The sequence below is a fragment of the Eubalaena glacialis genome, chromosome X (assembly GCF_028564815.1).
Source record: "Eubalaena glacialis isolate mEubGla1 chromosome X, mEubGla1.1.hap2.+ XY, whole genome shotgun sequence".
In the NCBI taxonomy this organism is placed as follows: Eukaryota; Metazoa; Chordata; class Mammalia; order Artiodactyla; family Balaenidae; genus Eubalaena; species Eubalaena glacialis.
The window spans coordinates 19,367,281-19,378,530 of record NC_083736.1 but is presented as its reverse complement, the minus strand read 5'-3'; the positions used below and the strand labels follow the sequence as shown (position 1 = coordinate 19,378,530).

Below are 11,250 nucleotides of genomic sequence, written 5' to 3'. Positions count from 1 at the left end.
ACACAGGCACTAGTTCCCTCCACCAGGAAACCTACACAACCCACTGAACCAACCTTAGCCACTGGGGACAGATACCAAAAACAACGGGAACTACGAACCTGCAGCCTGTGAAAAGGAGACCCCAAACACAGTAAGATAAGCAAAATGAGAAGACAGAAAAACACACAGCAGATGAAGGAGCAGGGTCAAAACACACCAGACCTAACAAATGAAGAGGAAATAGGTAGTCTACCTGAAAAAGAATTCAGAATAATGATAGTAAGGATGATCCAAAGTCTTGGAAATAGAATAGACAAAATGCAAGAAACATTTAACAAGGACGTAGAAGAACTAAAGAGGAACCAAGCAACGATGACAAGCACAATAAATGAAATTAAAAATACTCTAGATGGGATCAATAGCAGAATAACTGAGGCAGAAGAACGGATAAGTGACCTGGAAGATAAAATGGTGGAAATAACTACTGCAGACCAGAATAAAGAAAAAAGAATGAAAAGAACTGAGGACAGTCTCAGAGACCTCTGGGACAACATTAAACGCACCAACATTCGAATTATAGGGGTCCCAGAGGAAGAAGAGAAAAAGAAAGGGACTGAGAAAATATTTGAAGAGATTATAGTTGAAAACTTCCCTAATATGGGAAAGGAAATAGTTAATCAAGTCCTGGAAGCACAGAGAGTCCCATACAGGATAAATCCAAGGAGAAACACACCAAGACACATATTAATCAAACTATCAAAAATTAAATATAAAGAAAACATATTAAAAGCAGCAAGGGAAAAACAACAGATAACACACAAGGGCATCCCCATAAGGTTAACAGCTGATCTTTCAGCAGAAACGATGCAAGCCAGAAGGGAGTGGCAGGGTATACTTAAAGTGATGAAGGAGAAAAACCTACAACCAAGATTACTCTACCCAGCAAGGATCTCATTCAGATTTGATGGAGAAATTAAAACCTTTACAGACAAGCAAAAGCTGAGAGAGTTCAGCACCACCAAACCAGCTTTACAACAAATGCTAAAGGAACTTCTCTAGGCAAGAAACACAAGAGAAGGAAAACACCTACAATAACAAACCCAAAACATTTAAGAAAATGGGAATAGGAACATACATATCGATAATTACCTTAAATGTAAATGGATTAAATGCTCCCACCAAAAGACACAGACTGGCTGAATGGATACAAAAACAAGACCCATATATATGCTGTCTACAAGAGACCCACTTCAGACCTAGAGACACATACAGACTGAAAGTGAGGGGATGGAAAAAGATATTCCATGCAAATGGAAATCAAAAGAAAGCTGGAGTAGCAATTCTCATATCAGACAAAATAGACTTTAAAATAAAGACAATTACAAGAGACAAAGACGGACACTATATAATGATCAAGGGATCGATCCAAGAGGAAGGTATAACAATTGTAAATATTTATGCACCCAACATAGGAGCACCTCAATACATAAGGCAAATACTAACAGCCATAAAAGGGGAAATCGACAGTAACACAATCATAGTAGGGGACTTTAACACCCCACTTTCACCAATGGACAGATCATCCAAAATGAAAATAAATAAGGAAACACAAGCTTTAAATGATACATTAAACAAGATGGACTTAATTGATATTTATAGGACATTCCACCCAAAAACAACAGAATACACATTTTTCTCAAGTGCTCATGGAACATTCTCCAGGATAGATCATATCTTGGGTCACAAATCAAGCCTTGGTAAATTTAAAAAAATTGAAATCGTATCAAGTATCTTTTCCGACCACAACGCTATGAGACTAGATATCAATTACAGGAAAAGATCTGTAAAAAATACAAACACATGGAGGCTACACAATACACTACTTAATAACGAAGTGATCACTGAAGAAATCAAAGGGGAAATCAAAAAATACCTAGAAACAAATGACAATGGAGACACGACGATCCAAAACCTATGGGATGCAGCAAAAGCAGTTCTAAGAGGGAAGTTTATAGCAATACAAGCCTACATCAAGAAACAGGAAACATCTCGAATAAACAACCTAACCTTGCACCTAAAGCAATTAGAGAAAGAAGAACAAAAAAACCCCAAAGCTAGCAGAAGGAAAGAAATCATAAAGATCAGATCAGAAATAAATGAAAAAGAAATGAAGGAAACAATAGCAAAAATCAATGAAACTAAAAGCTGGTTCTTTGAGAAGATAAACAAAATTGATAAACCATTAGCCAGACTCATCAAGAGAAAAAAGGAGAAGACTCAAATTAATAGAATTAGAAATGAAAAAGGAGAAGTAACCACTGACACTGCAGAAATACAAACGATCATAAGAGATTACTACAAGCAACTCTATGCTAATAAAATGGACAACCTGGAAGAAATGGACAGATTCTTAGAAATGCACAACCTGCCGAGACTGAACCAGGAAGAAATAGAAAATATGAACAGACCAATCACAAGCACTGAAATTGAAACTGTGATTAAAAATCTTCCAACACACAAAAGCCCAGGACCAGATGGCTTCACAGGCGAATTCTATCAAACATTTAGAGAAGAGCTAACACCTATCCTTCTCAAACTCTTCCAAAATATTGCAGAGGGAGGAACACTCCCCAACTCATTCTACGAGGCCACCATCACCCTGATACCAAAACCAGGCAAAGATGTCACAAAGAAAGAAAACTACAGGCCAATATCACTGATGAACATAGATGCAAAAATCCTCAACAAAATACTAGCAAACAGAATCCAACAGCACATTAAAAGGATCATACACCATGATCAAGTGGGGTTTATTCCAGGAATGCAAGGATTCTTCAATATACGCAAATCAATCAACGTGATACATCATATTAACAAATTGAAGGAGAAAAACCATATGATCATCTCAATAGATGCAGAGAAAGCTTTCGACAAAATTCAACACCCATTTATGATAAAAGTCCTGCAGAAAGTAGGCATAGAGGGAACTTTCCTCAACATAATAAAGGCCGTATATGACAAACCCACAGCCAACATTGTCCTCAATGGTGAAAAACTGAAACCATTTCCACTAAGATCAGGAACAAGACAAGGTTGCCCACTCTCACCACTATTATTCAACATAGTTTTGGAAGTGTTAGCCACAGCAATCAGAGACGAAAAAGAAATAAAAGGAATCCAAATCGGAAAAGAAGAAGTAAAGCTGTCACTGTTTGCAGATGACATGATACTATACATAGAGAATCCAAAAGATGCTACCAGAAAACTACTAGAGCTAATCAATGAATTTGGTAAAGTAGCAGGATACAAAATTAATGCACAGAAATCTCTTGCATTCCTGTATACTAATGATGAAAAATCTGAAAGTGAAATTAAGAAAACACTCCCGTTTACCATTGCAACAAAAAGAATAAAATACCTAGGAATAAACCTACCTAAGGAGACAAAAGACCTGTATGCAGAAAATTATAGGACACTGATGAAAGAAATTAAAGATGATACAAATAGATGGAGAGATATACCATGTTCTTGGATTGGAAGAATAAACATTGTGAAAATGACTCTGCTACCCAAAGCAATCTACAGATTCAATGCAATCCCTATCAAACTACCACTGGCATTTTTCACAGAACTAGAACAAAAAATTTCACAATTTGTATGGAAACACAAAAGACCCCGAATAGCCAAAGCAATCTTGAGAACGAAAAATGGAGCTGGAGGAATCAGGCTCCCTGACTTCAGACTATATTACAAAGCTACAGTAATCAAGACAGTTTGGTACTGGCACAAAAACAGAAATATAGATCAATGGAACAGGATAGAAAGCCCAGAGATAAGCCCACGCACATATGGTCACCTTATCTTTGATAAAGGAGGCAAGCATATACAGTGGAGAAAAGACAGCCTCTTCAATAAGTGGTGCTGGGAAAATTGGACAGGTACATGTAAAAGTATGAAATTAGAACACTCCCTAACACCATACACAAAAATAAACTCAAAATGGATTAAAGACCTAAGTGTAAGGCCAGACACTATCAAACTCTTAGAGGAAAACATAGGCAGAACACTGTATGACATAAGTCACAGCAAGATCCTTTTTGACCCAGGTCCTAGAGAAATGGAAATAAAAACACAAATAAACAAATGGGACCTAATGAAACTTAAAAGCTTTTGCACAGCAAAGGAAACCATAAACAAGACCAAAAGACAACCCTCAGAATGGGAGAAAATATTTGCAAATGAAGCAACGGACAAAGGATTAATCTCCAAGATTTACAAGCAGCTCATGCAGCTCAATAACAAAAAAACAAACAACCCAATCCAAAAATGGGCAGAAGACCTAAATAGACATTTCTCCAAAGAAGAGATACAGATTGCCAACAGACACATGAAAGAATGCTCAACATCATTAATCATTAGAGAAATGCAAATCAAAACTACAATGAGGTATCATCTCACACTGGTCAGAATGGCCATCATCAAAAAATCTAGAAACAATAAATGCTGGAGAGGGTGTGGAGAAAAGGGAACACTCTTGCACTGTTGGTGGGAATGTAAATTGATACAGCCACTATGGAGAACAGTATGGAGGTTCCTTAAAAAACTAAAAATAGAACTACCATATGACCCAGCAATCCCACTACTGGGCATATACCCTGAGAAAACCATAATTCAGAAAGAGTCATGTACCAAAATATTCATTGCAGCTCTGTTTACAATAGCCAGGACATGGAAGCAACCTAGGTGTCCATCATCGGATGAATGGATAAAGAAGATGTGGCACATATATACAATGGAATATTACTCAGCCATAAAAAGAAATGAAATGGAGGTGTTTGTAATGAGGTGGATGGAGTTAGAGTCTGTCATACAGAGTGAAGTAAGTCAGAAAGAGAAAAACAAATACAGTATGCTAACACATATATATGGAATCTAAGGGAAAAAAAAAAAGAGGTCATGAAGAACCTAGTGGCAAGATGGGAATAAAGACACAGACCTACTAGAGAATGGACTTGAGGATATGGGGAGGGGGAGGGGTGAGATGTGACAGGGTGAGAGAGTGTCATGGACATATATACACTACCAAATGTAAAATAGATAACTAGTGGGAAGCAGCCGCATAGCACAGGGAGATCAGCTCGGTGCTTTGTGACCACCTAGAGGGGTGGGATAGGGAGGGTGGGAGGGAGGGAGATGCAAGAGGGAAGAGATATGGCAACATATGTATATGTGTAACTGATTCACTTTGTTGTAAAGCAGAAGCTAGCACACCATTGTAAAGCAATTATACTTCAATAAAGATGTTTAAAAAATAAAAAAAAAATAAAAAAAAAAATAAAATATATCCAGAGAGCACAGTAGGAATGACTCTCCATGTGAGTTAAGAAAGGCCTCACAGATGAGGTCAACATTCAGTTGTCAGAAGGTATGTGTAGAAGTTTTACATCTATAGAAGAAGAGAAAGGGCATTTCAGACTAAGGGAGTAGCATCTGCAAAGCACTGTACCCCACCATGTACCCTACCACCTCTTACACGAACATACACAAAATCCTTAAGAGGCTTTGTATACTTGGAGTGCAGAGTACACGGGCAAGAAATGCAGAGGATAAAAGTATAAAAGGAATTTGTTGCTTGGTAACTGGTGATCCAATGCACCTTGCCTCCCTATAACCAGTCTTTTGTGTAGTCTTCTCCCACACTAAATCTGGACTAGCCTTAGGGCTCCTTTGTAGCCAGTAAAATGCAGTAGAAGTGACCTATACTAGTCCTGCGCCTCAGCTTTAAGAAGACCTGACTGCTTCTGTTTTATAATTTACGGAGCCCTGAACTATCACTTAAGAAGTCTGGTCACCCTGCTGGAGACATCACAAAAAAAGGCCAAGTGGAGAGGCAGAGATCGTAGAGTCTTAGGTCCCTAGGGTCCCTGCTGAACACAGCTGTCCAAGCCAAGGTGCCAGATATATGAATCTGGTCGTCTTGGATATAGCAGGCCCAGTTGCTATCTGACTTGAGAGATCCCGACAGAAATCAGCCGAAGAACCATCCCACCCACAGAATTGTGAGAAATAAAATTAAAAGGTTGTTTTAAGCGATTGTTTTGGGTTGGTTTGTTACGCAGCAATAGAGGACCAAAATAGCTGCTAAAAACGTGAAGAGTCTCAAATGCCATAATGAGTGGTCTGAGCTCAATTACAGACAAAAGAAATTAACAAAGCAACAATCCTGATTGGAGTTCAGTGGAATAGTTTTGGAGAGAGAGGATGAGGATCTGAGAGGGGAGCAACACTTATCATCAAGGGTCCACTATGTTCCAGATACTCTATAACTCGTAGCTCATTTATTTATCACAAGACACTATAAGGTAGGCATTACTATCCGCAAGTTATAGATACAGAATTGAGAAACAGAGTTTGACAAGCTCACCCCAGGTCACAGTGTTAGAGCTGAGACTAAGCCCAGGACTCACTCTGGGGTTCCAAAAGCCTTGTTCTGTTCATGACTACACCATGATGCCTCAAGAGAGAGAATGCGTGTGGTAGGAAAATGTTGTATTTGAGAGATATTTAGGAGGTAGAATTCACAAATATGGTGAATGACTGGGTTGCATCTGGCTCATGGAGAGCATTGAGCAATGATATTGGCTTCTAAATCAAGTGATGAGTTATTATAAAAGGTGCACGGTTACACATTATAGAATTAAAAGTGCAGAATCAGGTTAAAGGTAATTCTACATATAAAGGAATAAGATGAATATGATGACATTTGGGGTTTTGCATTTGGACAGACAACCTAGGAAAATAAGACATTCCAAAACATTGCACATAAAAAGGACTCAAAATATTTCTAACTCAGCCCTCCAGGTTACAGGTCAGAGAGAGCTTCTTTACTACAAGCCCTCTGAGGTTTTATACTAGGGCTAGGAGAACTTATTTAATTCAAGAACCAGTGAAAGAAAATATTTCTTTCCTTTGTTGTCCAAAGGGCAGGTTTTTTAGCTTATCAGAGTTATAAGGGAAGAGTTTGGCAAAATATTTTTAAGAAATACAGCAACACCATAAAAACAGTATATTAATACCATCTTTCAAGAACTGAAAAATAAAAAAGATATAAAAGTGAAAACTATATTCACCAGAAAAAAGCTATCTACACATTCATCCATTCTGAAGCACCAGAGGTAAGATACAGATTATTCCTGTCAGAAAGCAAAAAAATCAATCAAAGCTCCCATAGGAAACAGTAACTTTATTTTTATTGTGTTTTAGAGTGAGAGAAAGATGAAATGTTCTCTGCTTTAAAAATTAACAAAAGGGGGGGCAAAAGTACTATACAACATATAAAATTTTATATGTCTTTTATTTATAATAAAATTATTTCTCTCTTGAACCTGTGCAATGAATACAGAAAATAAAGAAACTAAGTGAACCAGGCCTTGTTGATTCAATAGCCCATGGACTCTCCAATCTACCAGGCTGCCTATTACAGAATCAAAAGAAAGTCCTTCCCTAGAATACAGCTCCTGGAAAAGGAGGAGTAAAATAAAATTTCCCAGGGGAACGTTATGCTCCAATCAGAGTGAACTTACTGTTCCCCCAAACACATCAGGCTCTGTTTGTATGGTGCAATGAACTGAATTTTCCAAACATGGCCGCAACAATATCTGTGTGACTTCCAAGGGCTTGATCAGAAGAAGCCTTGCAGTTTCTTCCTTGGGCTTTTGAACACTCACTCTCTGGAAGCTCCCTTTTTGGATGCTCTCTTAGGAACCCAGTCACCATTCTGTAAGAAGCCCAAGCCACGTGCAGGTCCTCTGCTTAACAGTCCTTCTGAGCCCAGCCATTGAGTCATCCCAGACATGTGAGGGAAGAAGCCTCCAGATGATTCAAGCCACCCCAGCCAATTAGGTCTTCCCAGATGAGGAACCAGAAATTATAGAACAAAAATAACCCCTTTCCATCGTGCCCTGTCCCAGTTCCTGACCCACAGAATTCATGACCATAAAAAAAAAAAAAAAAAATTGTTATTTTACACCACTAAGTGTTGAGGTGGTGTGTTATATGGCATAGATAACCAAACTATATGTACTTGGCAAATGCTCTTCCCTCTCTCCTGCCTAGCTGCCTCCTACTCATATTTTCATGTCTCATTTTACCCACCATTTTCTCTAGGAAGCATCTATCAGCCACTCCCCAGCTACTGACACAAGTAAAAACAATGGGCTTGCAATGCTAATACAATTTTAAAACGAGTCTCTACCCCCTTCCCTTTCTAATAAGATTGTCATTTAGATAGAAATTCTGGAGCCACCACTGTTCCCACCCCTACTCATACAGAGGACATATCACAGTGTATCTTAAGTATCTGTCAGTTGCCGTCTCCTAACACACTGGTGTTCTCTGAGGGTTCAGTGGTGTCTTGTTTACTATCATCTTCCCAGAGTCCAGTCTAGTATGTGATACAGAATAGCTACTCCATATATATTTACTGAACGAATGAGTGAGTAAAGGAATGAACGGATCTATATATGGCACCGGCGCTACAACCAGCACACTAAGGCAGGGCACGTGGCAGAGGGACAGTTGACCTGCGTGAACCTGCAAAGACTAAATGTCCATGAGCCTGATCCTTCCTAGGAGGACTTTAGGAATATAATTTTCAAAACTCAAAAAGAACCAAAATAGTAGCTCGCATATAGCACTCACTATCTGCTAAGCATAGTTTTAAGTGTTGTACGCAAATTTACCCATTTAATGTTCACAACCCTATAAGGCAGGGAGTTATTAATTCTACCTTACAAATGAAAACACTGACACATAAAGAGATTGAATGACTTGCCCAACATCATACTAGGAGATTTACTCCCCCAGGATCAGAAAAGCAGCTTGGTTGCCAACACTAGCACCAACCAAAATTCTAAATGTATGGCAACCTGAAAAGAAACCATAACCTATGGCTACCCAATACCCTTCCATCTTCCTCCCCCTCAAGACAATATGCAAAAAAAAAAAAAACAAGAAGCCTTAAAATAGAACATCCAAAATACTTTGCAATACCATTTTCAATCTTGCCACTTACAATGAACACAAGATCCCTTTAAACAGCTGAAGGTTTTGAAGAAAAACAAACACCAAAATCAAGAAGCATAGTTTAAAAAAAATAAAAAACACTAGCTATTCATAGTTCTAACATGGACTTTAAGTATAAATAATATAAAAAATGATATGTGTCCATCAATTTTAAGAATAATGACTAACAAATGAAAAACTCACCCCTGAATCAAAATTACTAATCTCACATTGATCTTCCTACCTCAGCCAACATCTCACCTTGATGAAACTTTCGCTTTGTTCTGCAAATTACAGCTCGGTCTTTCTTAGCTATACAATACACTTTGGGAACTTCTGGTTTCTAGTCTGGCATGTGAGGCATTTGCAAGTCATCATTCCCATTCATGCAACAAGAGAAAACATTTTAATAAACTGAAAATGATTTTTCTTATATCCATCAAATAACTGCAGTCAGAGGGCAAACTGCTGCCCCCTAAACTTGGAGAGGCAGACAGGCAAATACAGAAAATTACAACTCACCAGAGCATAAACTCATGAGCAGAACCTCCGAGGGAACCATTGTGGAGCAGGAAAACCTGAACTGTAAATGATGGATTGCTGGAGGCTCAGTGTGGACGAGTCTGAGAGTTAAAAACTCCAAGGGGCCCTACCATGTTCTCATGGTGAAAACGAGAAAAATCTCCTGGTGCTTCCAGCAAGAGGAGGGGAAAAGTAGCCATTCTGAAATACACCAGAGCGCTCTGCTCTTAAGGCTTGCCCTCAGAAGAAACGACTTCACCAGAAATCACCTTACCAGAGTCGAACTGGCCTGGGGAGGGGAGAGAAACAACCAACTCTATGCCCCTCTGGCCTTCCTGTCTCCCCTAAGGGGGTGGGGGTAGGAATGGGTAACTGAGATGGAGTGGTAAAGTTCACATTCCAGGGGGACAGGCTTACTTAGAGACTGAGACCTCATCATAGGACTAGAGAACGCTTCCCCTCCCCTCACACCTTACCATTGTGTCACTCAAGCTCTATTACCTCAATTCCTTTTACCCAATACATCATATCCAGCTTCCAGAAAAATTATGAGGCATAGTAAAAGGCAAAAATACAATTTGAAGAGATAGAGCAAGCATCAGATCCAGATTCAGATATGGGAGGGTGCTGGAATTGTCAGACCAGATGCTTAAAATTACTATGATTAATACACTAAGGGCCCTAATGGGAAGAGGAGGCAACATTCAAGGACAGGTAATAGAAGCACAGAGATGCAAATGCCAAGAAAGAATCAAAAACACTGTAAGAGAAATGAAAAAATGCCTTTAATGGGTTCATTAGTAGGGTGGACACAGCCTAGGAAAGAATCCTTGGGCTTGAAAACATGTCAAAGGAAACTTCCAAAACTGAAATGCAGAGAGGAAAAAAAAAAAGACTGAAAAAACAGAATATCCAAGAACTGGAAGACGATTACATTACACTGTGGATATAACAGCATTCTCAGCCATCATCTGTATTTGTCAAGAAGCTATTCACAGATGATTAATCCAATACTTACATGCATATTCATCCATGTAGGAGGAGGCCTATATTATGAATCACACATGTACACAGAAATCCTAAATGTTGACAAAATCTCAATATTTTGAGAAACAAAGAAATATTTCTAGGGTATATACTTTTCTGAGGAAAAACACCTTTCTGAGGATGATCTTGTAATTTATAATTAGAAATTTTCTTTTGGCTACCCCTATACTGGTGCTACCTTAGCAGAATGAACTGGACGTGGATTCTCAATGGATAATGTGTTTGAAAGAACTAGGGGAGTCTTCTAGAGCAGCACTGTACAATAGAAATATAACATGAGTCACATATGTACTTTTAAATTTTCTAGTAGCTTCATTAAAAATGTAAAAAGAGGGACTTCCCTGGTGGTCCAGTGGGTAAGACTCTGCACTTCCAATGCAGGGGGCCCAGGTTCAATCCCTGGTCAGGGAACTAGAGCCCGCATGCATGCCGCAACTAAGAGTCCGCATACCACAACTAAGAAGCCCTCATGCTGCAACTAAAAGATCCCACATGCTGCAATGAAGATCCCGCACGCCACAACTAAGACCCAGCACAGCCAAAATTAATTAATTTTTTTAATGTAAAAAGAGATAAATGTGACACTATATTTTATTTAACCCAACATATCCGAAATATTATCACTGCAACATATAATCA

General features: G+C 38.7%; 1 non-coding gene across 1 annotated transcript; it reads left to right on the top strand.

The window, feature by feature from the left end:
• The first annotated feature begins 10,949 nt into the window (after nucleotides 1–10,949).
• On the top strand, nucleotides 10,950–11,022 carry TRNAG-UCC (transfer RNA glycine (anticodon UCC)). The gene has a single exon. It is a non-coding gene; the product is annotated as a tRNA-Gly (tRNA).
• The last annotated feature ends 228 nt before the right edge of the window (nucleotides 11,023–11,250 follow it).